This window comes from Panicum virgatum, chromosome 5N (genome assembly GCF_016808335.1).
Source record: "Panicum virgatum strain AP13 chromosome 5N, P.virgatum_v5, whole genome shotgun sequence".
In the NCBI taxonomy this organism is placed as follows: Eukaryota; Viridiplantae; Streptophyta; class Magnoliopsida; order Poales; family Poaceae; genus Panicum; species Panicum virgatum.
Genome location: NC_053149.1, coordinates 9,466,996 through 9,494,314, shown reverse-complemented (window position 1 = coordinate 9,494,314; position 27,319 = coordinate 9,466,996). Strand labels below are relative to the sequence as shown.

The 27,319-nt window shown below is 44.5% G+C and overlaps 2 long non-coding RNA genes across 2 annotated transcripts; both read right to left on the bottom strand.

Annotated features, from left to right (window-relative positions):
• Positions 1-1,086: 1,086 nt before the first annotated feature.
• LOC120676807 lies at positions 1,087-4,043 on the bottom strand. Its single transcript, XR_005675998.1, has 6 exons — positions 3,789-4,043; positions 2,834-2,912; positions 2,367-2,705; positions 2,130-2,226; positions 1,966-2,033; positions 1,087-1,465 (listed from the first exon to the last, which is right to left on the bottom strand). It is a non-coding gene; the product is annotated as an uncharacterized LOC120676807 (long non-coding RNA).
• Positions 4,044-10,182: 6,139 nt separating this feature from the next.
• Positions 10,183-11,285, bottom strand: LOC120675657. Its single transcript, XR_005675426.1, has 3 exons — positions 11,203-11,285; positions 10,907-11,128; positions 10,183-10,802 (listed from the first exon to the last, which is right to left on the bottom strand). It is a non-coding gene; the product is annotated as an uncharacterized LOC120675657 (long non-coding RNA).
• Positions 11,286-27,319: the final 16,034 nt, after the last annotated feature.

Below are 27,319 nucleotides of genomic sequence, written 5' to 3'. Positions count from 1 at the left end.
AAAATCTATAATGTAACCATGTGCCCAGACAACTTAATTTGGCATAACAGAAATATCCAAACTCATAACTGCTCGCAACATGAAAGCTCCATGTCTGCATTAAACAGACTTCATCATCCAAGCTTGACTTGGGCAGTTGCACATGAGAAGAGCATAACCTCATGCTATCTTAAAAGGAGTGCGAAAACAACAAACCTAAAGAAACATAAGGTGGATGTGGCTACACTACAAAAGAACAAATAAAGCATGTAACTTACATTTTGTGGGATCACATACTATATAAAAAAAAGATATCTATACGAATATAGGGATATCTCGAGTAATCATTGAAAATGACTCGACGAATCTGGTCTCGGCTCTACGCAGCAATGTCTACTATCAGGCGCCTGGAGGATCCATCTTCAGTGAAGCACGTAGCGTGATCAGGCGCCTGGAGGAGCCATCTTCAATGAAGCACGTAGCGTATTAGAACTGCATTTTGTTCATGTAACCTTTTCAGCTTTTCCTAGAGATTGTAATCATTGCGCACATGAGTTAGCTCACTGTGGTCTTAGTCGGGACCCAGATCTCCCAGGCATTTCGGAGGATCCCCTCCCTGGTTTGGTAACAATTTTGGTGGATCGCCATTGTGCTGATCCTGGGTCTGCTTAATAAAGAGAGCGAGATGATTATCAAAAAATAAACTTTAATGCTTTAGTGGAGCCCATGGGTCGGTGCGTACACCATTTATCATTTCTGAAGAAAAGTGATACACGGTAACAATTTAGCCTAAAACATAAAATATTCAATAATAATTCTTTATTGTTGTTAACCACCTTCATTGGGTGCAATATTAGCAGGCACATGTTTTAAAAAACTTTATTTGTTAATCAATTTCTTCCATCACATTGATTTCCCTAAACATTGCGTTACTTAATTCCCACGATTAGCAGCTCCATTTATGCGTTTCATTGAGCACGTTGACCATGCCATGAAGTCACTCAGAGAGCTTACTTCATGTCAATAGAAAGGTTTGTTGAGTCTTACTTTGCAGAGGACAAAGAACATATCTGGTAATGACATTTCTACACCCAGCAGAACAATTGTGCAATATCAAATCATACCATTTTTTGAATGGTCAATAGACCACCTCTATAAAAGTTCACGAAAAAAAAGTGCCATACATGGTAACATTGATACTTCAACCATTCTTCCGCAAATGGTTTAAATTAGATGTTATGAAGGTCTATTGAACAAAGAATGCCCGACTAACCATGATCTGCTAGCTCGTGAAATCAAATTGCACAAGACTGCATCATATCCATATTGTCTGTAACTATCCAATCATCCTAATTTTATTCCTGACAATACCAAACATAACATCGATACTGGGAAATGGTTGCTCACAAAAATAACTGAGCACTGGCATATGACATCCTCGGGTAGATCTCCTAGAACTGACATCTTGGACCTCACATATGGCATTCTGCTTGAGATATACAGTGATACATCATAATCTCACAGAGCATTGTTATTAAAATGGAAATGGTAATTGGCTTATCGCAGTCAAGAAGCCACAATGATACATCATCTCAAAAAGCTTTGTTATTAAAATGAAAATGGTCATTGGCTTATCGCGGCAAGTTCATCGGATTTCAGAAGCAATCAAACCTGGGGAACTGAAAGGAAATATTTCTCTGTAGGAACCAAATATAGGTTATCTCAGCAGTAAACCAAATATAGGTTATTTTAGGAAATCATTTTTTATTGTCCGGTACAATTGTCCACATAAACAATGTGTGATGGTATTTAGAAAGCATATAGCAGGGCATCAAGCCATAGAATCGTCCTATTATTAGGTTTCCACCAATATCATTTGGACATGTAATTAAAATTCTATGTTAAAAAAATATTGCTTTCAAACCTAAAAGCGCAGGTGTGGCACACTATAGCACAGACAAAATAGAACAAAAGAGAAGAACTTACTAAAGCTAGTGCGTATTTCACCAAGTAGTTATTATTTGCGGCTCCTTCAGGCTACAGAGAAAAAAAAACTGTGCCATTCCATTTTACATGTCAGTATAACCAAATGGAAACAAACAGGGAGGAGCTTGTAGACCTAATAACCAAAAGATACAAGAGATAATCACCAGACATCCAACAAGCCGGTATAATAACTGTTGCAATGTTGGCTGTTGCTCTAACACTTCCTTTGAATCCAATTCTCTAGTTCATTCAACTGTGTCCCTAATGGAAAAAAAAAGAGAATCAGTTGAAGAATTAATTAGTGGACTCAGAGTGATACTGAAATTAAACACAATTAATCATTTGCAGGCTTGCAGTACCAAACTGAGATGCAATGTTCCAAATCTTTGCTGGACCCTCACCTTGTTTGGACAAACACTCAGCCCCTCCGTCATACTTTCAGACCTATGAATCATTCCAATTTGTTTAAGGATAAGAAGCTCTTGTCGAATTTGTAGGATCGCCCTTGTGAAGAAGTCTAACATCACTCAAGTGCTTCCAATGCAAAATGTCTCAAAACAGAAGTAAAGAAAATTAATTACCACCATATGAAAGCAGAAAAAATTGGGAAATTGTTTCTCATAACTGTAGCTTTGATAGTAAGTAATTCAGGGCAGTTATTGCGAACGCAAATCGTAGGGCAAACATCATGGATCGAAGAATCATGACGTCCATCGCTGCAAGTGTGGTTAACTCAAGTCCTATAAAATAGCATATGATACTTCTCCCATCAGAAAACATATTTTAATGCGTTACATGTAAATTTGAATTTGATCATTTTATCTACGGATAGTTGAAAGTAGAAAATTATGTAATCAAAAGCATTTACCTGCAGTTTCGTTCTAATATGTCTTCATGACTATACTTGGAGTCTTGGACAATGGCTAAAAGCTACACCATGTAAATATCTGCAATTGAGCATGAATTCATTTTTTTTAGGGCAGCATGAATTCAGTTTTTCTGCTAACACAAAGGGATTAAAACACACAAACTATGACTGTACCAGGACACGAAACTAAAATTAATGTTCTGAGGGCATTCTTGAACCCAACAAATAAAATGGAAATGCAGATGATAAATGTATTCAATGATTCAAGTTCCATTACCACCAAATTCTTTAGAGCAGACTTTTTTTATCTTCCTACCTCTAAAGCTCCCACAAGTATCAAAATCATCAGGAGAACAAAAAAACGCTACAAATAGCATGTGACTCAGCCTACTTGCCTTCATCTGGTCCTCTTATATATAATATGTATGATTCATCAAAGATTAAGTGGTAATGCATGAAGTTACATCACTATTTTAAAAGGGAAAACATCAAGAACCTCTACAATACAGAAATCTGCTCTAGATTCTTAGTAGTTTGATAGAACCACATTTCTTCAATTAAATAATACAAAACACAAGCTTGCAACTGCTACTCGATGTTAACAAACAAATTGATGGCCATTTAAGAACCGCACTAAGACTTGCTTTGGGAGGAGAAGACATGAGGTTGCTGCTGATGCAGGAATGGAGCTAATACAAAACACAAGCTTGCTGCTGATGGCCATTTAAGAACAGCACTAAGACTCAGAAAGAGAGCCTTTTTGTAAAATAATGCCTAGCAGTTGAGTTCAGCAGAATATCGAGCTCGGGTTCTGATATCATCAACAGTAAGTATTTGAGGCTAGAATTATCCAATCAATGCAGGTTTCAATCTCCGCCTGATGGCTACCACGATATTGTTTCAGGCAAGAAAGTATAATCTGCAAACAAGAGCTAATATTGGACAGGTAAGATACCTTGTCAGAGAGAAGCGGTTCAGCAATGGATACCAATACATCATGATCAAACCTGCAACTAAAAGGTACATATAGCTCGCAAATAAAGATGCATGCACATGTAGAACAATAAATAAAATTTGGAGATGAACCTCACAGCTATAAACTGTTCCAGGACTCTGAACATATCAAGACAACAAGCCTATTCCGTTTATAACCAGCACATCACCAGGTTTCAGTTGTTTTCAAATTTCTAAGCAATTCAGATCTGAACATAGGAATTCAGATCTGAACATATAGCTCGCAAATAAACATAGGAATGCTCAGATCTGAATAGGAATACCAGCTATATGTAAAATTCCTCCCCTTTTTCTTTACATTGCTACATTCCTATTCAAATGTAGTTTACACATGCTAAATTTTGCTCAACAGTAGCAGCCTTAGCTCGCACTAACATTCCATGTTTAACATCATCATGAGCCAATTAAATATGTGGAAATCTTGAACTGAATAAAATCAAAGCAAGGATATTACCATCCTCAATGATAGATTGTTGTGTCTCATATGTTGCTTGAACCAGAGGCATCAATTCATGTATTACAATTAAATAGGAACATTAGTGCATTAAAGAATATATATAACTCTGTACAGTATGTATTCTTAACTGAACAACCATTTTGAAAGATCATGAAAGAAACATTTCTTAATATTTCTTGATCTTAAAGTTGTATTCTTAGACACATTGTTAATGAAAGAAACCTTGTTAATGAACTTGTGCAGTGAGCTATGAGGCAACTTGCTAGTAATCTTGAGTCTCGATTGCTCCTTGTGCTTATAAAACAAGGAAAAAAATGTCTGCTCCCAGAAGTTCAACTGTAATAAGTTACAATTCTGTGTATGCATTTTTAGATGGTGAAGCGGAGTCACTGGTTACCTAACACTTAATTGTAAACCTGTCACTGGTTACAAAGTCGGTGTGTCTTGTAACAATTTTCTTTAGTTCACCAGGTGCACCAACAATCTCTAAATTCGTAGGCGGCGGGGGAAGCAGGGGCGGCGGATCGACAAGGCTATCGTCGAGCTACGGGCAGGAACCGGGGCTGCCGCACGCTCGCCTCGGGCTGCGCGCGCTCCTGCCCGAGGCCCGGCCGCGCTAGTCGCGAGCCGCGGCCCCGCCTGGATACGCTGGCCGCTCCGTTGTCGGAGTGGGGAGGGGGGAGGGGAGGAGGCGAGTGGGCGCAGCCCGCAGGAGAGAGCGGAGGGGTGCGCGATCTCGGGTGGCCGGAAAAACGGACGGGGATGGAAGATGGCGTGATTGGCGGTGTCCGGTGATGGCGCGGAGGGAGGGGAATCCATCTCCGTGAAGATCGGGAACGACCAATCGCCGGGCGGGTACATGCAGGCGGGTACACACAGGTGCGGTGTCAAAAGAAACCACCGCGGCCCCTGTTACTGGTGGGACGGTGGTTTTCAGATCACCAGACATCCTGTCAAACACTTTGAGCTTACATGTGTCTTAAAAGTGTAGGTTGTGAGGTGAGTGGAGAGAAATTTTTTGATAAAAAGTGTTTTAATTGTTTAAATTCTTTATAGTATAGTCTAGTGATGTGACTCTGAGCAAGCAGAGAAGCCATACACGAAAGTTTGGCGCGCCGCCACGTGACTAGAGCACACCGAATAAAAGGGAAAACGGAAATTTGTCTGCGAAACCACGGTTTTGTGCAGAGCACAGCATTCAAGTTGATTTTGTCTCCGTGAAAGCGCGGTTTGGTTTGCAATACTCTACTTCAAAAAAAGTAATTATTTCTGATCTAGAAGATGGGTACACGACAATTTTACCCTCCGTTGGAGCCCTCTATCCTATTCTCTCTTTATCTTCTCAGCCCCTCTTTGCCGCTTTCTCTTTCTCCCGTTTACGCACCAACTCGCTCTTGCGGCGATGGCGCTCGCGCTCCCCGCCGTCCATGTCGCCGGTCGCCACGAGCTGTGCCGCTTGAGCTCACCGGTCATTCCTTGCTACGAGTTGCACCGACGCGTTCCCTATGAGCCTCGCCAAGCTGCCGCGGCAGATGCACCGCGCGCGCCAGTGCGAATCGCTTGCAGCCTGTGCGCACTCCTGCCAGCTCGTATGCGAGCACTCCATCATGGAGCGAGGAGATGCATGAAATGGGTGATGTGCAGCAAAAAAGCGGAGGAGAAGAGGGAAGAGAAAAGACAAATTGGAATGAAAATAATTTGAAATAGTCGGAATCAATATTACAATACGAATAATAAAAATGGTCGGGTTAAAAATTTTTCGTATTACGAATATAATATACGGTGAAATACAAATATAAATTTAAATATGAATAATTATTTTATAAAAAAATAGTTGGAAATGATATTACAATACGAAAAACGATATCAGTCGGTACGGAAATTTTTCATGCCAGTTTCACCCTAGAGGCAAGGAAGGGTTAGGCGAAATGATTATCTTATTTCATCCAGTCTGTTGTAGATCAAATCGCGCTTCCATGATATGATGGAAATAGAATCCATTTTGATAATGTGTTCCTTACGTAACTTTGCAGTATCCCACCTTCCCAAGTCAACCTGGTAATAGTTTGAGCTGAACCCAGTTTTAGGGGCCGTTTAGTTCCCTAAAATTTTTGTGTGCTACAGTAACTTCGAATATTTAACCACTGATTAGGAGTATTAAATGTGGATAACTGACAAAACTCATTCCACACCCCCCCGGTAAAATCGCGAGACGAATCTAATGAACCTAATTATGTAATGATTAGATAATGTCGTGCTACAGTAATCAATCTCTAATGATGGATTAATTAGGTTTAATAGATTCGTCTCGCGATTTCCCGTCCATCTGTGTAATTAGATTTATAATTAGATTATATTTAGTCCTTTTAATTTTTAGTTGAAAATTGCTACAGTAATTTTCCCAAGAATTTTTGGGAACTAAACGCGCTCTTAATAGTCTAGTTTTGTTATTTGGTCTTATTCGGTTTAGTGGTAAATAGGCTAAGATGTTTACCAGTTTAATTTGGTCTGATTTAGCTAGTATAATGTATCGGTTCAGTTGGGATGAATTTTTAAATCGGTTGTCTACATACACACCACTCGAATTTCAATTTTTAACTTTTTTTTAAAAAAAATTTAAGTTTAACCCGTATTGATTTTTATGTGCAGGGCGTAGCCCGTTTGGTCGCGCCTAGCCTCTTTCGCGCCAGTGTATGTGGCGCGACAGTGTGGCCACGCTGGCGGCCCGAGCCAGCGCTGCGCCGCGACGGCGATGACGTGGCCCTCCCTGTCGCGCCACATGTACTGGCGCGACAAGCCTGTCGCGCCATGCGGGCTGGCGCGACAAGGCCAATGTCCTGGGCCCGCGCCGGCCTCTTCTCCCCCACCCTCCCTTTTTTTCCCTCAGTCCTCCCCGACCAGAGCAGCAGCAAGTCGTCGCCGCCGGCCGCCCCACCCCCAGATCCCCCCAAATCTAGCCTTTTTGGGGGGGGGGAGTTGGGGGAAACGTTTCCCACCCTTCCCCGAAGGTATTGCTACCATTTTTTTCCTCCTTTAACCGTGCATATTTGTAGACATTAGGGATTCTTGGTGATTAGGATTTGGTTCTTGATTTGAAAAATAATGTCGTAGTTGATAGTTTTCTCATGATTAGGGCTTTAGATGATGCGTAGATGGTACTCTGCTCTCGATTTGGACATGAGGTAGTACGTGCATGCATCGATTAATATGATTTCTAGGATTGAGTAGTGGAGATATTAATATGGCTTTCACTCATGGATACTAGGCACCGTGAAGAATTGTTTTTGTAGTTCATCTAGATTGGTGTTACCAAAGCCATCTATTAGCATTGCTACGTGGTCCAAATCCTAGTATGAGGACAAGTAGAGTTTTGAGAGAGAAACAATCCTAGTTCGTAAAAATCTGATCATTTTGTCATGGTTGGTTCAAGATCCATCTAGTTGTTCTTATGATAAGGTGCAAGGTCATGTCATGTAATACTCGTAATATTGTTTCAAGATCCAAGGGTTGCTAGGCAAAAGTAGGGTTATTAGATTATAGCATCTACCAAAGTCTTAGCTAATAATGGATGGTTGTTTACTTATCCTCCGTCCATTTTTTTTACACATCATATTAGGTTTGTCCTAAATCAAACTTATCTAACTTTGACCAAATTTATAGGAAAGATATAATAGCATCTACAATACCAAATTTGTTTCCTTGAATCTATTATGGAATATATTTTGAGACATATATTTGGTAGTATAGATTTTGAGACATCTATTTGTGAATATATTTTGAATTCGGTCAAAGTTGGATTGAGTAGTGGGGATGTTAATGTGGGTTTCACTCATGGATACTAGGCACGGTGAAGAATTGTTTTTGTAGTTCATTTCTTTGTATAAGTGATGAAGGTACTCCTATTTCTTTTTTTTGTAGATGGACGAGTTAGTTCTGGTTTTTCATGATGGTATGGTTAAGGAAAATGGAGAGTTTGAGAATATGGTAGAGGATATCGAACTGTTTGATAGTCCTCCATTGTTAAAGGATTTGGTAGACCGGGTGGTTTCAAAACATTCATGTGGAATTGATGAAATATCTCTGAGGGGTAGATTTGATTGTGGTAAAGCTAGAGCACATTATGTTTTGATGACATTGGAATCTGAGATGCATTGGAGAAAGTAAAAGGATATAGTAGCTCGTGCAAATGTGGTTTGTTTAGAGGTGGTTGTTGAAATAACCCGTAGAACAAGATTAGAAGAACCAGTTGGGATACTAGATGAAGTTCCATTTTGTATTGAGAATATAACTGAAGAGTCTACTGTTGTAGAAGTTGTCCCAAATCTCACTTGTGCTTGTGAATTTGTTGCGGATTATGATATAGCCGTCGCTTGCGATCATTTCGACAATGGTACCTTCGAGGAGGAGGAGAGGGGTGCTGGAGAGGATGATGATGTTTCTTTAGGTTCAGAGGACAATAAATACGATATTAGTGATGATGAGGACGATGATGAAGGCACTGGGGAAGAAGAACCGGAGGGTAATGCTAGGGCGCCCCAAGCAGAGCAGGAAAATGATGATGACGACGGATCCAGCCCTAGTCATGAGGAAATAAGTGGTGATGAGGAGTGTAGGGATGGGGCAATGGGTCGGGCTGTTAATAATGCTGAGGCACGATTTAGTTATACCGCTGAAGAGTTGCGCATGATGAAGCTAATCCACGTTGAAGTCCCGGCGGTTTCAAATACTAAGGATCTTAGTAGGATCCATAGAGCAATTTGTGACTCATATGTATTTGAAAGCGAGTGTGTAATTGATAGTGATAGTCCAGAGATTCGTAAGAGCATGAAGTTCAATTCACTTCCAGAGTTGCAGTTTTTCTTGGCTGATTATGCAGTGCGTCATCATCGTCCATTTAATGTGGTTCATTCGGACAAGAGCGTACGGTACGATGTGCTATGCAAGTAGGGGTGCCTATGGGGTGTATGGGCACGGATTGTTAGGGGCACGGGTCAGTGGAAAATCACCAAAGTCAGACAGTCTCACACATGTGCATCCTCCAGACCGAAGCAAGTTCACGTACAGTGCACGGCACGTTACCTAGCACATAGCATTCTTGGTATTGTTCAGAAGGACAGCGACACATCCGTTCCTTCTCTTATGAAGTCAATTTTCGGCATGTGTTCTTACCGGGTGAAGTACTCGAAAGCTTGGCGTGCAAAACAGCATGCTATAGCTCTTTGCTGGGGTGATTGGCTAGAGTCATATGCAAGGGTGCCCAAAGTCTTGACGGGCATGTCCCTATACAATCCAGGGATTACATGGTTCATACACACGGGAAACATGATTCTTCCTCACAATGGAGTGTACAAACATGTTTTACAAAGAGTGTTCTGTTGCTTTCCCCAGTGTGTTGAATCATTCCAGCATTGTCGACTTGTGATCCTCGTGGATGCCACATTCTTGACGGGTAAATACAAGGGGACACTAATGATGGCAGTTGCAGTGGATCCAAAGAGGCAACTAGTTCCGTTAGCATTTGCTTTGACCGAAGGAGAAAACAACGACAGCCGGTCCTGGTACATGAAGCTGGTGCGGCAGTATGTCTTGGGTCCCTCCAGACAAGTTTGTATGATTTCTGACCGGCACCATGGCCTCTTAAACTGTGTTAAAGAGCACATGGATGGATTTCCCCCTCTTGTGCATAGGTGGTGCATGCGACATTTTGCACCAAACATGTGGAGGCGTTAGAAAAAGAAGGAACTCATTTTGGGACACTATGACCTCTACTTCTGCTGCATTCATTGCCCACCACTCATAATCATCTCCATCATCAGGAACATGGTCATGCTCAGAAACACTCTTCCCTTTGTCCTGGGCAGGTATGTCTCTTACAATTGACTTCATTGCCTCCATTTGAGTACCTCTAACACCCAAAACCTCCGTGCTCGCGGATGACACATCCTTCTCAACGTTGGGCACCTTGTGTGGCAGATCGGCAACTAGGGCCTGCATTGCCTCCATCTGAGCCTCCTGAGCTAAATTCTCCATCTTTTTCATTTCTTCCATCCTCTTGTTAGCCTCCAATTTCTGAAAATATTCTTCCCATGAACCCTTTGGGTATTTAGCTTCCGTATCAACAGTAAAACCTTTCTTTGCTCTTTGCTCCCTTAACCTCTGCCTCTCCATCTCCTCCTCCTTCTTCTTCTTCTCATAATTTGCCAAAAGCTCCCTATCTGTGAGGGGCCGTGGTTACTTGCTTCGGTTCCTCCTCCAATAAACAATGCAATCCTCAAGAGTTGTCTTTTCTGCTGCCTTCTTTCCATACTCACGCCGTAGGTCTTGGAGTACAGGCCCTGACAGAAATGACTCAAGGGGCAAAGTAACTTGGTAATCCTTCATTATCTTCAGTTTTCTATTTATAGTGTCTCTAGATTTCCAAGGCTCTTTTGTTCTGCCCAATTGCAACATTAGCTCATACCGGCCTTGGAACCACTCCCAATCACATGTCCTTCCCTCCTGAAAAATTATTAAGAGCCAAACATTCAGAAATGTTAATATACCAAGTACTAGCACAATGACAGAATCATAAGGAGTTTCAACTTTGTGGTTAATATACGAACCCAATACTCTCCGTAGCTATTGCCATAGTAATATCCGTAGCCAAGCTCAGAAGGAACTACGCCTTTTGTGGGCAGAATACCACACTTGCATCGAAAACTAGGAGTAGTTGTACATGGCCATGGCTTCTTCCCACTCTCAAATTCTCGCACTTCCTCTTCTGTCGGCCAATGAGATCTAGGACCATAAATATACTCATTGAATTCACATGCCGGCCATCCATCCTGCATGACACATAACATTAGCCACATAATTACAGCAAAATTAAAGAATCAATTCTACGTTACATGACACTTACTCTAGTCTTTAGCGAGCATCTAAAAAAGAGAGTGAACTTTGGAGGGACACCAATATTAGGCCTTTGAAGTTTGGCACGAACACCGTAGTGACATTTGGGAGGATTGTTCACACGATATATAGCAGCTTCTTGCTTCTCTTCTTCTGTCATAGGTGGTGGATTTGGTGGGGGAAGGACCCATCGTCTAAACTCATTGTACGCCCACGACTCTAACTGATAATAAGGGAACAGCCGAATTCTAGGATCGAACTTATCCGGACCATCGATCCACTGAAAGAAAAAACAGTGGCAAGGATTCAATGAATCATTCCACTTGCATATGTAGAATGCTCTACCGGCCGTCTTGGGATGCCTCGATTGCTTCACTACTGCCACCTGATTGCCCGGTTCACATCGACAGAATGGAACTGGAAGGGCAGGAGGGACTGGGGCATCCTCATCACTCTCGGATGAGTACTGTCCACCACCAAGCAGCTTGTACCGGGCATCGCTCATTGCCATGTGTATTGTAGATACATAAATTTCATTGCCATGTGAATGAAACAAAATACTTATGGAAACAAAAACAAAATACTTGTGAAATAAAATTATGGAATATGTAGATTCGTAAAACTATGGAATAAAATTACATGTAACTCATATTAACATCCCCACTACTCAATTCTAGAAATCATATTAATCGATGCATGCACGTACTACCTCACGTCAAAATCAAGAGCAGAGTACCATCTACGTATCATCTAAAGCCCTAATCATGAGAAAATTATCAACAACACCATCATTTCTCATATCAAAAACCTAACCCTAATAAAAAAACCACCAATAACTGCACACGGTTAAATGATGAGATATTATGGGCAATACCTTCGGACAAGGATGGGGAACGATTCCCCCCCACTTTTCCCCTAAAAAAATCCGAATTTGGGAGGATCTTGGGGGGCAGCGGCCGGCGGCGTCGTCTTTCCTTCAGCTCTGGTCGGGGAGGAGTGAGGGAAAGAAAGAGAGGGTGGGGGCACTGTCGCGCCACATACACTGGCACGAAAGAGGCTAGGCGCGACCAAACGGGCTACGCTCTGCAAATAAAAACTAATACGAGTTAAATTTAAAATATTATTAAAAAAAGGTTAAAAATAAAAAAATCTCGAATTTCCAGCCATTAGATGAAGATCCTATAATTGTTTTCATCTTCAACCTTCAGACAGGAGCAGCGAACAAGCCTCTTCACCACTGCACCGCTGATCCGTCCATCGGAGACAGAATCAGCCAACAGGTACGCGGTGTAGAACATGACCTGATCCTCTTCACCAGAGCAATCCATGGGGCACAGATAGCAGTAGTACCTGATCACGCTAGCTCCAAATCCACGGATGCAATGCAACGTCCGTGCGGTCGTCACAGCAGCTAGCAAACTTATCATATGCCTTCGCGCCGCCGCCGCGCCCTAGCCCACCCATTCGCCAAGCAGGGGAGGAGCCCCTGCGTGCGTGCGTGCAGCATGCGTCGGCCGCTTCAGCGGCAGCAACAATCGAAGGTTGGGACTCATACCTCAAAGTAGGCCGTCGAAGTAGTTGCGCTCGTGAAGCAACTAATGGTCGTAAGCGGTTCAACTGGTTTGAAAATGCAGTACAGTTTGATTTTGGTTTGGTTTTAGAAGCAGTTGGATTAGTGTGGTGTGGTTTTAGGGACGGAGCTAGCTGATGGAGCCACCCGTGTCAATTCTAATTATGTAATTAATTATTTTGTTTAGTTATATTTAATATTTCAAGCATATATTTAAATATTCGATGTGATAGGTAATCTTGTAAAATTTTAGAATTTTGAAAACAGGTGTCAGCTTCTTTGGTGAACACTGCAAAACAGTAACTCACTGGCCGTGTTTGGTTTCTGTCAAATCAAAATTACACAACAATACGAATGTCCGCATGAAGTACTAAATGAAGTCTATTTGCAAAAACTTTTCAGGGATAGGTGTAACTTTTCGCGACGAATCTAATTACGGTAATTAATTGATGATTTGCTACAGTGATGCTGCAGTAATCATTCTCTAATCACGCGGTCAAAGGTCTTATTAAATTCGTCTCATGATTTACACGTGAGGTTATGGAGGTGGTTTTGTAATTAGACTTTGTTTAATACTCTAAATTAGTGATCAAAGATGCAAAAAAAATTTGCGAAATTTTTTCCAGGCAAAACCAAACACGGCCACTACTGCTTTTGCATCCGGCTATCGGTGTTAGGTGACATCGACGGGTACACGTAGCTCTACCACTGTGATGAGATACTAATAGTTGGTTTGATGCGATTCTGGTTGGATTTTGCACCATTAGCAGCTTGATTCTCAAGGCAAAAACTTCGCCCCGTGAGGCCGTGGCACACAACAATATTGTGCCAACATTTTTTTGCTCAGATAGGGAAGCAGGGCACGCGTGATACTCGTGTTCGATTCCGTTGAAGTAAATCTTGGTTTGGATGTAATGATTCTCTTGATAATAATAACTGAATAGTGATTACACTTATATATGTGCTCAAGGGGCACCGACGCGGCGACGCGCCTGTTCATTCATGTACGGGCGCGTCCTGTCATTAACAATTGCTAATGACGGGATTAACTAACTAATCCACGTGCTTAAACTAATTAATCACACATATTAATAATTTCTAACAGATCCCACGAGGAGGTGCGGTGCGGATCTAACCGGCCCGGGCCTCCCTCACCGCGGAGCGCGACCGGGCGCACGGCCGCACCAGCAGTGCACGGAGCAGAAACGAAAATCGCGTCTGCCACGACACTACATTTGGATTCCGGCACGGCTGAAGTAGAAACAAAATGGCCACCGCTCCATCTCCGGGAGAAGGACGTGGCACGCCTGCCACCCGGCTCCGTTAGAGCAAGTTTTTTGGTTGCGCCGAGCAGCGGCGGGCAGGGTTAACCAAGGTAACCGGTCAGGGTCCGGTTCCGGTTTGGTCCGGTATGAAACCGGTTCAAATTCAAAATTTAAATTTGAATTCAAAAAAATGAAAAATTCCCAAAAAAATTCCTAAAAATATTTCAAGGTGCGATAAATCTAATGATGTCAAATTTTCTCAAAAATTCGTTCATTTAGTATGGTTTGCGGAATTTATAAGTTAAATAGAAAAAGAAAAAGAAAAAAAACCGCGGCCCATTAAGGCTCATCGCGCGGCAGAGGTCATTTAACGTCGTGTGTCCCTCAGCCGAAGCCTCACCAGCGCCTCCCTCATCCGCTCCCCCCTCGCTGACTCCTGTCCGCCGCCAGAAGTCGCCGTCGGGCGCCCGAGACCGGCTAGCTGCCCGTGGAGCGCGGCTAACCGGTATCCTCCACCGGTAAGCCAGACCGGTAGCAGATCTACCGGTCCCGATCGGTTAGCCGCTCGGGTAGGCCGGTTTACTTTAATTTAGGTGTATTAGATGATTTTTGACACTATGACTTAGGTAGGAGTTAGAATGTTAGATGATATATTTTTGTTGTGCATGTATGCAGATAGACAATGGCAAGCAGAGATGTTGTATGGGAACACGGTGAAAATCTTTATCCCGGGTGGCGATGTAACTATTGTCGTACGCAGAAAGGAGGAGGTGGTGCGACTAGATTGAAACAACATTTGGCAGGGCGCGGGGCAGAGTTGATCCATTGCAGGAATGTGCCACCTGATGTGCGGGACTTCTTTCAGCGTGAGTTGGATAGGGCAAAGAAGGCAACTGCTGACCGGGCCCGAGAGAGGTTGAGACGGGAGAAGGCTGCAGCGGAGGGAAACTATCCCGGTGATGAAGAAGATGAGGAGGCTCAGGTGCAGCGTGCCATGGATCTATCGAGAGCGGAAGCAGAGTTCCGACGGGGGGTGGAACAGAGAGGAGGTGCATATGAGCGTGGAGGGGGTAGTGGTTCGACGAGGGGGAATGTTATGCAGAGGATGTTTCGAAGGTCCACTTCGTAGAGGGAGAGTCCTGTGGTGGACTATAACTTGGCAGCTGGTGGGAGAAGAGGAATGACACAACCAAAGATTGATACAGGCTCCTAGACGCAGAAGGGTAAGAACGCAAAGGAAACTATTGGTAAAACTTGGTCAAAGTGATATGGCAATGCGGATGGTGATGGACCCAAAGACATCCCCATGTAAGAGTTATTCCGTATGAAATTGTTGTTTTCTCTATTCGAAAATATTGCTTACATACTCGGTTGCACATGCAGCGTCCTGGTGGATGATGTTCGGATCAAGTACTCCAAAACTGCAGTACCTTGCCATGAGGCTTGTTTCGCAATGTTGTTCGTCCAGTGGATGCGAGCGGAACTGGAGTACTTTTGCCTTGCTGCATACAAAGGTTCGTAATCGGTTGTCGCACAAGAAACTTAATAAGCTTGTCTATGTCAACTACAACCTTCGTCTCCGACTTGAGGAGGTCTCCGGCCCACTGATGCGTGAAGAAGGTAATTTCATTGACCAGCTAGCCCATCTTTCTCTCTATGATGAGAAAAATCCGGTGCGGGAATGGATGGAATATGGTAGATCTAATCGGGCTCCAGTTCTGGACGAGGATGATGATGACGGCGACATCCCTCTCCCGTCCCATATTGTCAGAGATCAAATAAACGTGTCAGATCTACGTGAGGCTACGGGGAATGATTCCATCAGCGATTGGGCACGTCAAAATATAGGTGACACTCACCTAGGGAAGAGAAAGTTGCAGAAGGGGCCTAAGAAGGGTGACCCGAAGCGTCGAAAAGACAAAGAAACAACAAAACCAGTGAGCAGCGACACCGAGACTGATGATGGCGAAGGTGAGCGTAGTCCTCCGTATCAGGAGTCCAAGGATAGCAGCTCGGCCAACGATGGTGATGATGGTGACGGTGCTGATCCTGATGCTGGTGGTGGTGGTAGTGGTGCTCATGCTGCTGAAGCTGGTAGTGGTGCTCGTGGTGTTCATTTCACAGGTATACATTGCACATATAAATATACACATATTTCTGACTATGAGTATTGACTACTAATTATGAAATTTGGTTGATTGCAGGGGAGACTCAGTTCACACATGCTACTCAGGACACCGATCATGGAATACCGCACTCGCAGAGGAGAATAGGTGGACCAACGGACTATGATAGTCCACAACACTCTTCTTCCTCCTACAGCGATTCCAGGCACTCTTTTCACTACCCCATTCCTGACATCAGCATGCAGCCACCGACGAGATGGGTGTACGAATGGGAAGACCCCCATTTTTATACTATGTTAGTTCAGGAATGGCAGACAACATCGGCGTGGACGGACCAAACTTGGCAACACTACAAGGTTGAGCTGTTTAGAGTGCGAGGTATCGCTTTGATGTCCACCACCGAATACCAAACCGTATCCCAAATGGGAGTCTTCCCATTCTTACGTTGAACTTTCATTTCATGTGTATAGGTGTATGACTCCGTATTTGTATGCACGCTTATTACTATAGTATTTGTATGCATGATTTTAAATTATTGGTTTGGTAGGGTCATTTACATTAAAATGTGCATAGCTAATGCCGAAATTTTCTTTTATTTCACACCGGGGATCCATTTTTTAACTGTCGGAAAACTGCATGAAACAACCGGTATACCGGCAAAATCGGCCGGTAAACCGGAATAACCGGCCGGTATGCCGCTAAGAACCAGAACGCACAAGTAACCGGTATACCGGCAAAACCGGCCGGTAAACCGGTCTAACCGGCCGGTATACCGGTTACAACCGCTTCCAAGAGGCAATTTGAATTCAAATTCGCATTTGTCCGGTTCCGACCGGTAACCGGCCTAACCGGACCGGTAAACCGGTGTAAGCATCTAGGCCCTCAAGGTATGTTTCGGTGATTAATGACAACCATTATTGTGAGTAATGAGTTATATGTCAAAAGAGGCCCCTCAATTTCATTATTCAAAAAAGAGACCCCTCAATTTCATTATTCAAAAAAGGCGATCTCGGTATTCAACTCAATTATATGGCAAGACTAAGGATCTTTCTAGTCCTAAGTGTCATAAGGTTGAGAAGGACACTTAGGTTAGTATAGGTTTTATAGTTTTGTAGTGATCGCACTATTAAGAGGGGTTGAGGCTAAGTAACTTGAGCATGGACATGGTCATTTGAAAATGGATGCACACTATGGTCACTCAGGTTTCTAGAAGTTCAAATAAGTGGCTCTCAAACTATATCTTAAGAATATTTGGATTTCATTCAAGACTCAAATCAGAAAAGACAAAATCAGAAAAAGTCTATACACCGGTTTAACCGACGCTCTCAATTTTCTATACGTCGGTTAAACGAAGTCAGCAGTGTCTGGACAAATTCAATACACCGGTTAAACCGACGTGTTTGAATTTAACGTCGGTGCATTAGTCCAGAGTTGGTTTTTCCAGGGTATTTCAAGTTCTATACACCGGTTAAACCGACGATGTTTGAATCAGGACGTCGATGCAATTGACCAGTGAGATGGTTTTCCAAAGGAATTCAGAAGTTATACTCACCGGTTAAACCGACGATAGGTTTGAGTTAACGTCGGTGCAGTTGTCCAGAGACTTGATTTTTCAGTTGATCAGTAGACAACTACACTCACCGGTTAAACCGATGATACGTCAGTTAATCTGCCCAAGTTGTAACGGCTAGTTTTCAGAAGGGGCAGTTTACATTCACCGGTTAAACCGACGATGACTATTGGAGGGACGTCGGATTAACCGGCGCTACGCAGTTTTTCTGGCAGCTTTTCTCCAATGGCTCTATTCGTGTGAGCTGCTTATATATACCCCTCCAATGGGTCATTTTGCTACTCTTGACACCAGGCAACATCCAAACACTCATACTATAGTCAAGAGCCACCTTGAGCTTCATCCTTCACATACTTGTGCATTCAATCAATCAAGAAGCAAGATTAAGGACTTGAGTAGAGAAAAGCTAGTGTGCATCCGTTCTTGGTGATCGGTTCTTGCTCAAGTGAATGCCTTAGCTTGTTACTCTTGGTGATTGGCATCACCTAGGCGATCTTGGTGATCGGGGTGTTTCTCGCGGAGCTTGCTAAGGATTGTGGGAGCCCGGAGAAGAAGATTGTACGTGGCTTGATCTCCACCACGCCGGGATGGTGAACGGAGACTCTTAGTGAGCGCCCTCGTCTCGGTGACTTGGGAGGTGACAAGACTCTTTGTGAGTGTCACAACGTGGATTAGGGGTGTGTGCCAACACATCGATACCACGGGAAAAAATCCGGTTGTCTCTTGTCCACTCTCTTTATTCAAGCATTTTCTTTCATGCAATTTATTCATGTGTTTGACTTAGAGATCATAACTTAGCTCTACCTTGCTAGGCTCTACTTCTCTTTTTATCTCTCTTAGCTTGTGTAGGTAGCTTAGTTATCCGATTGGTGAATTGGTGCCTTACTAGAATTGCATAGGTTAAGGTTGCTTTACTTTGTTTTAGAAATTGAAAAAGGCCCAATTCACCCCCCCTCTTGGTCCATCGATCCTTACAATTGGTATCAGAGCCTCGTTGCTCATTTGGATCATTAGGCTTCACCGCCTAGAGTTATGACCAAGATGTGTGGTTCGCCTCCTCACTTCGAGGGCAAGAACTTTGCCTATTGGAAAGTTCGCATGGCCGCATATCTTGATGCGATTGCCCCCGAGGTTTGGTTGGCCACAAAAACCGGGTTCACCGGAACTCCCTCCACGGAACAATTAAAATGGAATGCCAAGGCTAGAAATGCAATTTTCGAAGCCATTAGTGAGGAAGTCTTTGCTAGAGTTAATGGCATGGACTTAGCAAGTGATATTTGGAAGGAGCTCATTGAAATTCATGAAGGCTCCACTAAAGTTTGTGAGAAAAATATCACTTGTTTAGAGCTAAGTATGATTTCTTTAAAATGCTAGCTCATGAAAATTGTAATGATATGTATTCTCGCTTGAATGTCATTGTCAAGGACATTAATGCACTTGAAATATCCAAAATTGACAGTGCCTCCATCAATCGCAAGATTCTCATGCTCCTCCCGAAGCCCAAGTATAACATCATCAATGCTATGCTTCAAAAGGAGAATCTTGACACAATGGAAGTGGGAGAACTTGTGGGCGAAATTCGCGCTCATGAAATGAGTATCCTTGGTATGTCCGAAGAGCCAACTTCAAGCAAATCAATTGCTCTAAAGACCAAGGCAAACAAATCCCGCAAGCTCAAAATGATCAAGCAAGATTCAAGCTCAAGCAATGAAGAAGATGATCATCATGAAAGCTCATCCGATGTTGAAGAAGATGGAGAACTTGCTCTCATGATGAGAAAGTTTACTCGCTTGAATGACAAGATCAATAAGAAGGGTTTCAACTTTGACTCTAAAAAGGGAATGTTCCGGCCAATGGATGTCAAGAACAAAATTTGCTACAATTGTGGAGAAAAAGGCCACATCCGTCCAAATTGCCCCAAGCCGGACAAAAAAAACAAGGATAACAAGAGCAAGCATCGCCATGATTCAAGCGATGATGAAGAAGAAGAAAGGAAGAACAAGAACAAGAAATTTGTGAAGAAAAAGAGCCATGACAAGAAGACCAAGCTCTTCCCAAAGAAAAAGGGCAACACCAAGAGAAGCTTCTTGGTGGAAAAGCAAGAGTGGGTGACCGATGTCTCATCAAGCGAAGATTCAAGTGATGAAGAAGACATTGTCACCATCGCCCTCACAGATGAAGAACCATCGCTACCTCCACCTCCAATGTGCCTCATGGCCAAAGGTAACTCTAAGGTATGTGAGAGTGAAGATGATAGTGATGATGAGCTTGACCCTAATGAGTTTGCTAATCTCATTAATGAGTATACATCCGTCATCAAGAGGGAAAAGAGCAAAGTCAAGGTTCTTGAGAGCACTCATGCCAAGTTAGAGCTTGCCCACTCCGATTTGCTTGGCAAGTACAATGACTTGCTCAAAAAGCACAATGAGTCACTTGTACTTGCTAAGCAAGTTGAAGAGAGCCACAAAAAGCTTAAACAAGAGCATAGGGAGTTGGCTCACAAGTACCAAGAACTTGAATTTGCCTATGAAGCAATTGACCCAAGTCTTGAGAACTTTGCTCATGAAACTATTGAGAAGGTCAATGCTTCTACTTCATGTGATGACCTACTCATTAATACAAATGCTACTAATGCTTTACCCGAGCTTGCACCTTCTAGGGAAAAGGAATTGATGGATCAAGTGGCAAGCCTCAAGAGTAGTGTGGAGAAGCTCTCAAGAGGAGAATACATCCACAAGGAGATTCTCTTCAACAATGCCCGTGACTATGGCAAGAGAGGTCTTGGTTCATTTCCGGAGCCAAACATAGCTACTACTCCTTCTCCGGAGATCAAGATTAGCTTCATCAAGGAAGTTGGTTCATATTGCCAACATTGCCAAGTCACCGGGCACCACACTAGGGAGTGCACTTTACCATCACGTCCTCTTCCAAATTTACCCAAGAATTACTCATCAATGTTTCAAAATAACCATTTTCTCTTGAGTAAAGTGAAGGGTAAGGTGAAGGCCAAATTCATTGGCAAACTCACTAAGGAGTCAATGAAGAAGCTCCCCAAGCAACTTTGGGTCCCAAAAGCTCTTGTCACACATGTGCAAGGCCCAAAGCTTGTTTGGGTTCCTAAAACTCAAAAGTGAATTCTCATGTGTGTAGGTGAACTACAAAGCCGGTGGAAAACATTGGGTACTTGATAGCGGTTGCTCTCAACACATGACCGGCAATGATAGCATGTTCACCACTCTTGAAGACCCCGGAGATCATGAACATGTCACCTATGGTGATAATTCAAGGGGAAAAGTTTTAGGTTTGGGTAGAATAGCAATTTCTAAAGATTTATCTATTTCTAATGTTTTGTTTGTAGAAGCACTTAGTTTTAATCTTATTTCAATTGCTCAATTATGTGATCTTGGACTAACGTGTGCCTTTGACAAGAATGGTGTTGTAGTAACTCATGAAAAAGACAAGTCATTGGTATTCACGGGGTTTAGGCATGGCAACATTTACTTGGTGGATTTCTCTTCAAAGCAAACAAGCACCATGACATGCCTCTTCACCAAGTCTTCTCTTGGGTGGCTTTGGCATAGAAGAATTGCTCATATTGGCATGAGCAACCTCAAGAAAGCCCACAAGAGAGGGATGATCACCGGCTTGAAGGATGTCACATTTGACAAGAACAAATTATGCAAAGCATGTCAAGCCGGGAAGCAAGTAGCAACACATCATCCCATCAAGACGATGTTGTCTACCTCCAAACCGCTCGAGCTTCTACACATGGATCTCTTTGGTCCATCTACATACAAGAGCCTTGGTGGTAACCTCTATTGCCTAGTAATTGTTGATGATTTTTCACGTTACACTTGGGTTATGTTTCTAGGCGATAAGGGTGAAACTCCGGAAATCTTCAAGACATTTGCAAGAAGAGCTCAAAGGGAGTACAACTCCCCAATTGTGAAGATCCGGAGTGACAACGGCACCGAGTTCAAAAATATGAAGATTGAAGAATGGTGCGATGAAGAGGGCATCAAGCATGAGTTTTCCGCCACCTACACGCCTCAACAAAATAGAGTGGTGGAAAGAAAGAACAAGACACTCATCACCCTAGCAAGAGCAATGTTGGATGATTATGGCACGTCCGAGAAGTTTTGGGCGGAAGCAATCAACACGGCGTGTCATGCATCCAACCGAGTATATCCTCACCGACTCCTCAAGAAAACTCCATATGAGCTCATCACCGGGAGGAAACCAAATATATCCTACTTTCGAGTCTTTGGTTGCAAATGCTTCATTTACAAGAAAAAAAGGCTCGGTAAGTTTGAGAGTAGATGTGATGAAGGTTTCTTTCTTGGTTATGCATCAAACTCCAAAGCATATAGAGTATTCAATCAAACCTCTGGGTTAGTTGAAGAAACATGTGATGTGGAGTTTGATGAATCTAATGGCTCCCAAGAGGAGGTTGTTGGCTATGAAGAGGTAGGTGATGAAGAGATTGATGAAGCCTTGAAGAATATGTCCATTGGGGATATCAAGCCGGAAGAGGTGCATGAAGGCAATGATCAAGGGGGAGGACCTTCCTCATCCACACCAAGCACCTCCAGGGCACCCCAAGTGGATGAAGATCAAGAAAAAGATGATCCACTACCTCAAGAAGATGTGCCAACACCAACACCCCAAGTCCAAGAACAAGAAGAGCAAAGTGTTCCACCACAAGCACAAGTCACCCATGATCCACCCCAACAAGCATCCACGCAAGTACCGCTAGTGAAGCATGGTCGCATCTCCAAGGATCATCCAATTGGTCAAATCATTGGTAGTCCTTCAAAGGGAGTAAGAACTCGCTCTAAGCATGCTTCATTTTGCGAATATCACTCGTTTGTTTCTTGTATTGAACCCACTAGCATAGAGGAAGCGCTTGAGGACTCAGATTGGGTGATGGCCATGCAAGAAGAGTTGAACAACTTCACCCGCAATGAAGTTTGGGTCCTCGAAGCTCCTCCGAAAGACAAGAACATCATTGGCACCAAGTGGGTCTTTTGAAACAAGCAAGATGAACATGGGGTGGTGATACGCAACAAAGCAAGACTTGTGGCAAAAGGGTTCTCTCAAGTCGAAGGTTTGGATTTTGGTGAAACTTTTGCTCCGGTCGCAAGACTTGAAGCTATCCGTATCCTTCTTGCTTACTCTTCACATCATAACATTAAGTTATATCAAATGGATGTGAAAAGTGCATTCTTAAATGGCGTTATTAACGAACTTGTTTATGTTGAGCAACCTCCCGGGTTTGAAGATCCGAGGAATCCTAACCATGTTTATAGGTTGCACAAGGCACTCTATGGGCTCAAACAAGCTCCAAGGGCTTGGTATGAGAGGCTTCGTGACTTCCTAATCATGCAAGGCTTCAAGATCGGGAGGGTGGACACCACGTTGTTCACAAAAGATGTCAACGGGGATCTCTTTATTTGTCAAATTTATGTTGACGATATTATCTTTGGCTCAACTAATGATTTACTAAGCCATGAGTTTGCTACCATGATGTCTAGGGAATTCGAGATGTCCATGATTGGCGAATTGACCTTCTTCCTTGGTTTTCAAGTCAAACAAATGAAGGAAGGGACATTCATCCATCAAGAAAAGTATGCTAAAGATATTCTGAAGAAGTTCAAGATGGATGAGTGCAAGACAATCAAGACACCCATGGCAACTAATGGGCATCTCGACTTGGATGTCGACGGTAAACCGATTGATCAATCCCTCTATCGTTCTATGATAGGGTCTTTGCTTTACCTTACCGCATCTAGGCCCGATATAATGTTTAGTGTGTGCTTGTGTGCCCGCTTTCAAGCTAACCCAAAGGAATCACACCTTTCGGCTGTGAATAGGATCCTTCGGTATCTCAAGCACACCCCTAGCATAGGCTTGTGGTACCCCAAAGGCGCTAGTTTAGATCTCTTGGGATACTCGGATTCGGATTTTGCCGGAAGCCGTGTGGATCGCAAGAGTACCTCCGGGGGTTGCCACTTGCTTGGGCGTTCTCTAGTTTCTTGGTCAAGTAAGAAGCAAAATTCCGTGGCTTTGTCCACCGCGGAAGCGGAATATATAGCGGCCGGTGCATGTTGTGCCCAAATTCTATATATGAAGCAAACCCTTTTGGACTTTGGTGTGAAACTAGATAGGATACCACTCCTTTGTGACAATGAAAGTGCCGTAAAAATTGCCAAGAATCCGGTTCAACACTCTCGCACAAAGCACATTGATATTCGCCATCACTTCTTGCGTGATCACGAAGCCAAAGGAGACATATCTCTTCAAGGTGTGAGATCCGAGGAGCAATTGGCGGATATTTTCACAAAACCTTTAGACGAGAGTACCTTTGTTAGGCTAAGAAATGAGCTTAATGTGTTAGATGCGGCAAACATCATGTAAGTTGTCATGACATATAGAAAAATGCATACATATAGGACACTTGTCTAACCATGGTAAGATAGTGATGAGCGAGGGTTTAGCTAGAGGTGGTGGTCCACTTGTCTTCCTCTAGGCTTGTAGAAAGGCTCATCATGAAGAAGCTTCCCGTGGGTTCAAACTTGACAAGTAGAATTTAAATTCTTGCTATGCATTACTTGTCATATAGATGTGCACTACATGTTTACCTTACTTTCGCATGTGGTTGTAGCTTGCATTATCATTGCATGCGTAAGGGTCACAAAAGAGATCACTTGATGAAAATGAGACTTGTTTCATATACAAGATCTTAATTCATGAAAAGTGAAAAGAGCAAAGTGTTAGGTGCGTTATTGCCTAGTGAGCAATGTCATGATGAATTTGAAGCTTTCTATCTTCAATATTCCTATGACATGGCTCATACATTTTATTTGGCGCTTTGTCTCTCTTGCGGCTTTTCCTTGTATTTGAAAAGAAAATTATTTAAGCAAGTGTGCTATCCTATTTATTTTGAGGGGTAAAGTCGCCTGTGCAAGTCCATTAACTTGAGTTTATTTGAGTTTTATAAGTTTATTGGACTAAGCATAGAAGAGTGAGCTGAGTGAGGGGTTTTTGGCTTCACCGGTTAAACCGACGCTCAATGGATTTATACCCATCGGTTTAACCGGCGTTACTAAAGTTGGATCTCAGCTCAGGCAGTTTCAGGCGTTTAACCGGCGTATACAAAAGTCAGAGCATCGGATCAACTGGTGAACGCTATTACAGATCAGACCTAGCAATCAACCGGCGTTTTGATCAATCAACCGACGAGTTCACTTTTGGAATCATCGGTTCAACCGGCGTTCAAAAACAGATCTAGTAGAGTCTCGGGTAAACTGCACCGACGCAATCAACCGGCGTTCAAACCCTATGCGTCGGATCAACCGGTGTTAAAGAAAATCGCGGGTCCCACCTGTCATATATGTCTCTTGCCCGCGCTACCGGCCTCTGTTTCCCTTCTCTCTTCACGCCGCCGCCGCCCGACTCGATCCCTTCGCGCGCCGCCTTCCCTTCACGCCGCCGCCTTCCCTTCGCGCCGTCGCCATTCCTCCACCGCCGCCATGCGCCCGCGCTGCCACCACCGTGCGCCGTTCTCGCACGCTCGCCGCGCCGCCCGCGCAACCACTCTGCGCCGCCTGCGCACGTAGCCGCCGCCGCCGCTTGCACTTCGCCCCTGCGCCGCCCGCACGTGCCTCCATCACCAAGCGCCGCCGTGCTCCACGCCATCCACGCGCTCAGAGCCGCAGCTTCCACACGTCGAGCAGCCCACGCAGCCGCGCCGCCTTCGCTTTCTCACGCCGCAGCCACCACCGCTTCGCGCACGCAAACTGTTCGAGAGTTTGCCCGTGCCGCTTTTCGCACCGCTCGCGCGCCACGTTTTTGCCTTCGCCAGTAGAGATGGGTCGCGAGAAGAGGAAGGGAAAGGAAGTTATGGTCGAGAAGCCCGCTCGCAAGCGGACTCGTGCAGAGAAGGAGGCCGAGAGGGCCGAGATGGTGGCCAAGGCCGCCGAGGAGCAGGCATCAGGCCGAGCTCGTCCGTTCCAGATCAGGGAGGATCCCAGAGGCAGAGGCAGAGGCAGAGGCAGGGGTATGGGCAGAGTGAGAGGTGCCAGGGCCACCAGAGCCGCGACAGCAGCAGCAACAGCGACAGATTCAGATGGTTCTGACTCAGAGGCAGCACAGTCAGAGGGGCAGAGTTCTCCACAGCAGTCGTCTGAGGGAGGTTCCCCGCCAGAGACAGAGCGTCGCACTGGACCGAGGACTCGGGGAGGACACCAGCCACAGGAGCCCCGTAGGTCCGCAGTAGCAGCAGCAGCTCGCAGAGCCGAGGCCCTAGAGGCCGAGCGCGCAGTGTTCCGTATGGACACTGTTGTGCGTCTGGAGTCAGGTGTGATGCTCCAGAACTTGACCCGAGCCAATGCGGCCAAGGTCAAGAGGCTCAGGTGGAGTGTTGAGGAGGAGGTCTGGTTCCCAGTGACCCGAGACAGCAGAGTCGACAGGAGGTTCTGGACTCTGCTACAGGCCAGCTTCTACGAGACTTTCCAGCGTAGGGGCCACCGGATCTTCCCGCACAGGGTTCTTGACTGGGTCTCACTGAGGACAGCCGCAGGGGGAGCAGACGTGAGAGCACACTTCGCTCACTTCAGAGGACTGCCCAGGATGCTAGAGATGGAGCAGAACCGTTATATCGAGGACTGGGTCAGAGTGTTCTACGCCACAGCTTGGATAGCACCCGAGCGCAGAGCCGTGCACTTCATGTTTGGAGGGCAGGACTTTGGTTTGTCGAGGGCGACCATTGCTGGTATACTTGGAGTTGACCTGGTCGACGTCTCATTGCACGAGAGGGTTTACGGGGACTCAGATCCACCCCGCAGGGCGATGGTTGGTGGGATTGCTCCTTCTCACGAGGCGATCTCTCAGTGCTTCCGCCAGCCGTTCCCGGCCTCTTACGCCAGAGTGCCGAGCTTGCTGACTCCAGAGGCATACGCTGTTCACATGGCACTCCGGAGGACTCTGTTACCGAGGAGTGGCTACCCAGAGGGGTTCACAGGTTTGCAGCAGCTCTTGCTCCTACACATCCTCACTCACAAGCCATTTGACATAGTTGACTTTATTCTGGCTGAGATTGAGGATGTGATCACTGATGGGATGGGTGTGGTGCGACAGTTTCCTTATGGGCACTGGATTAGTTACATATGCTCTATGATAGTGCCAGCAGAGTCACCCATCAGCGCCCCTTACCGTCACGACGAGGCTCCCAGGTTCCCTGTCTACCGACCCACAGCTCCACAGGACAGGAGGAGGGGCAGACACGCAGATAGAGCTGCGATGGCACGACTGTCACCGGAGGTACAGGCATGAGTGGCAGAGGAGGATGAGGCACTCTTGGCAGCGGAGGCACAGCTTCCCGGGGGAGATGATGAGATTCACTGGTCTGAGCTTGAGTCAGACTCCTCCGAGGACGTAGAGTACTTTCCTCCAGCTGCCCCAGCCAGTCACGACCACGAGGCAGGAGGTTCCGGAGAGCCAGCTCCTCCGACTTCAGCAGCTGGTACAGTCTCTGAGTCCCAGGTGACTCAGCCGTCCGAGCTCACTGCACTACTACAGCAGCTCGTGACTCAGCA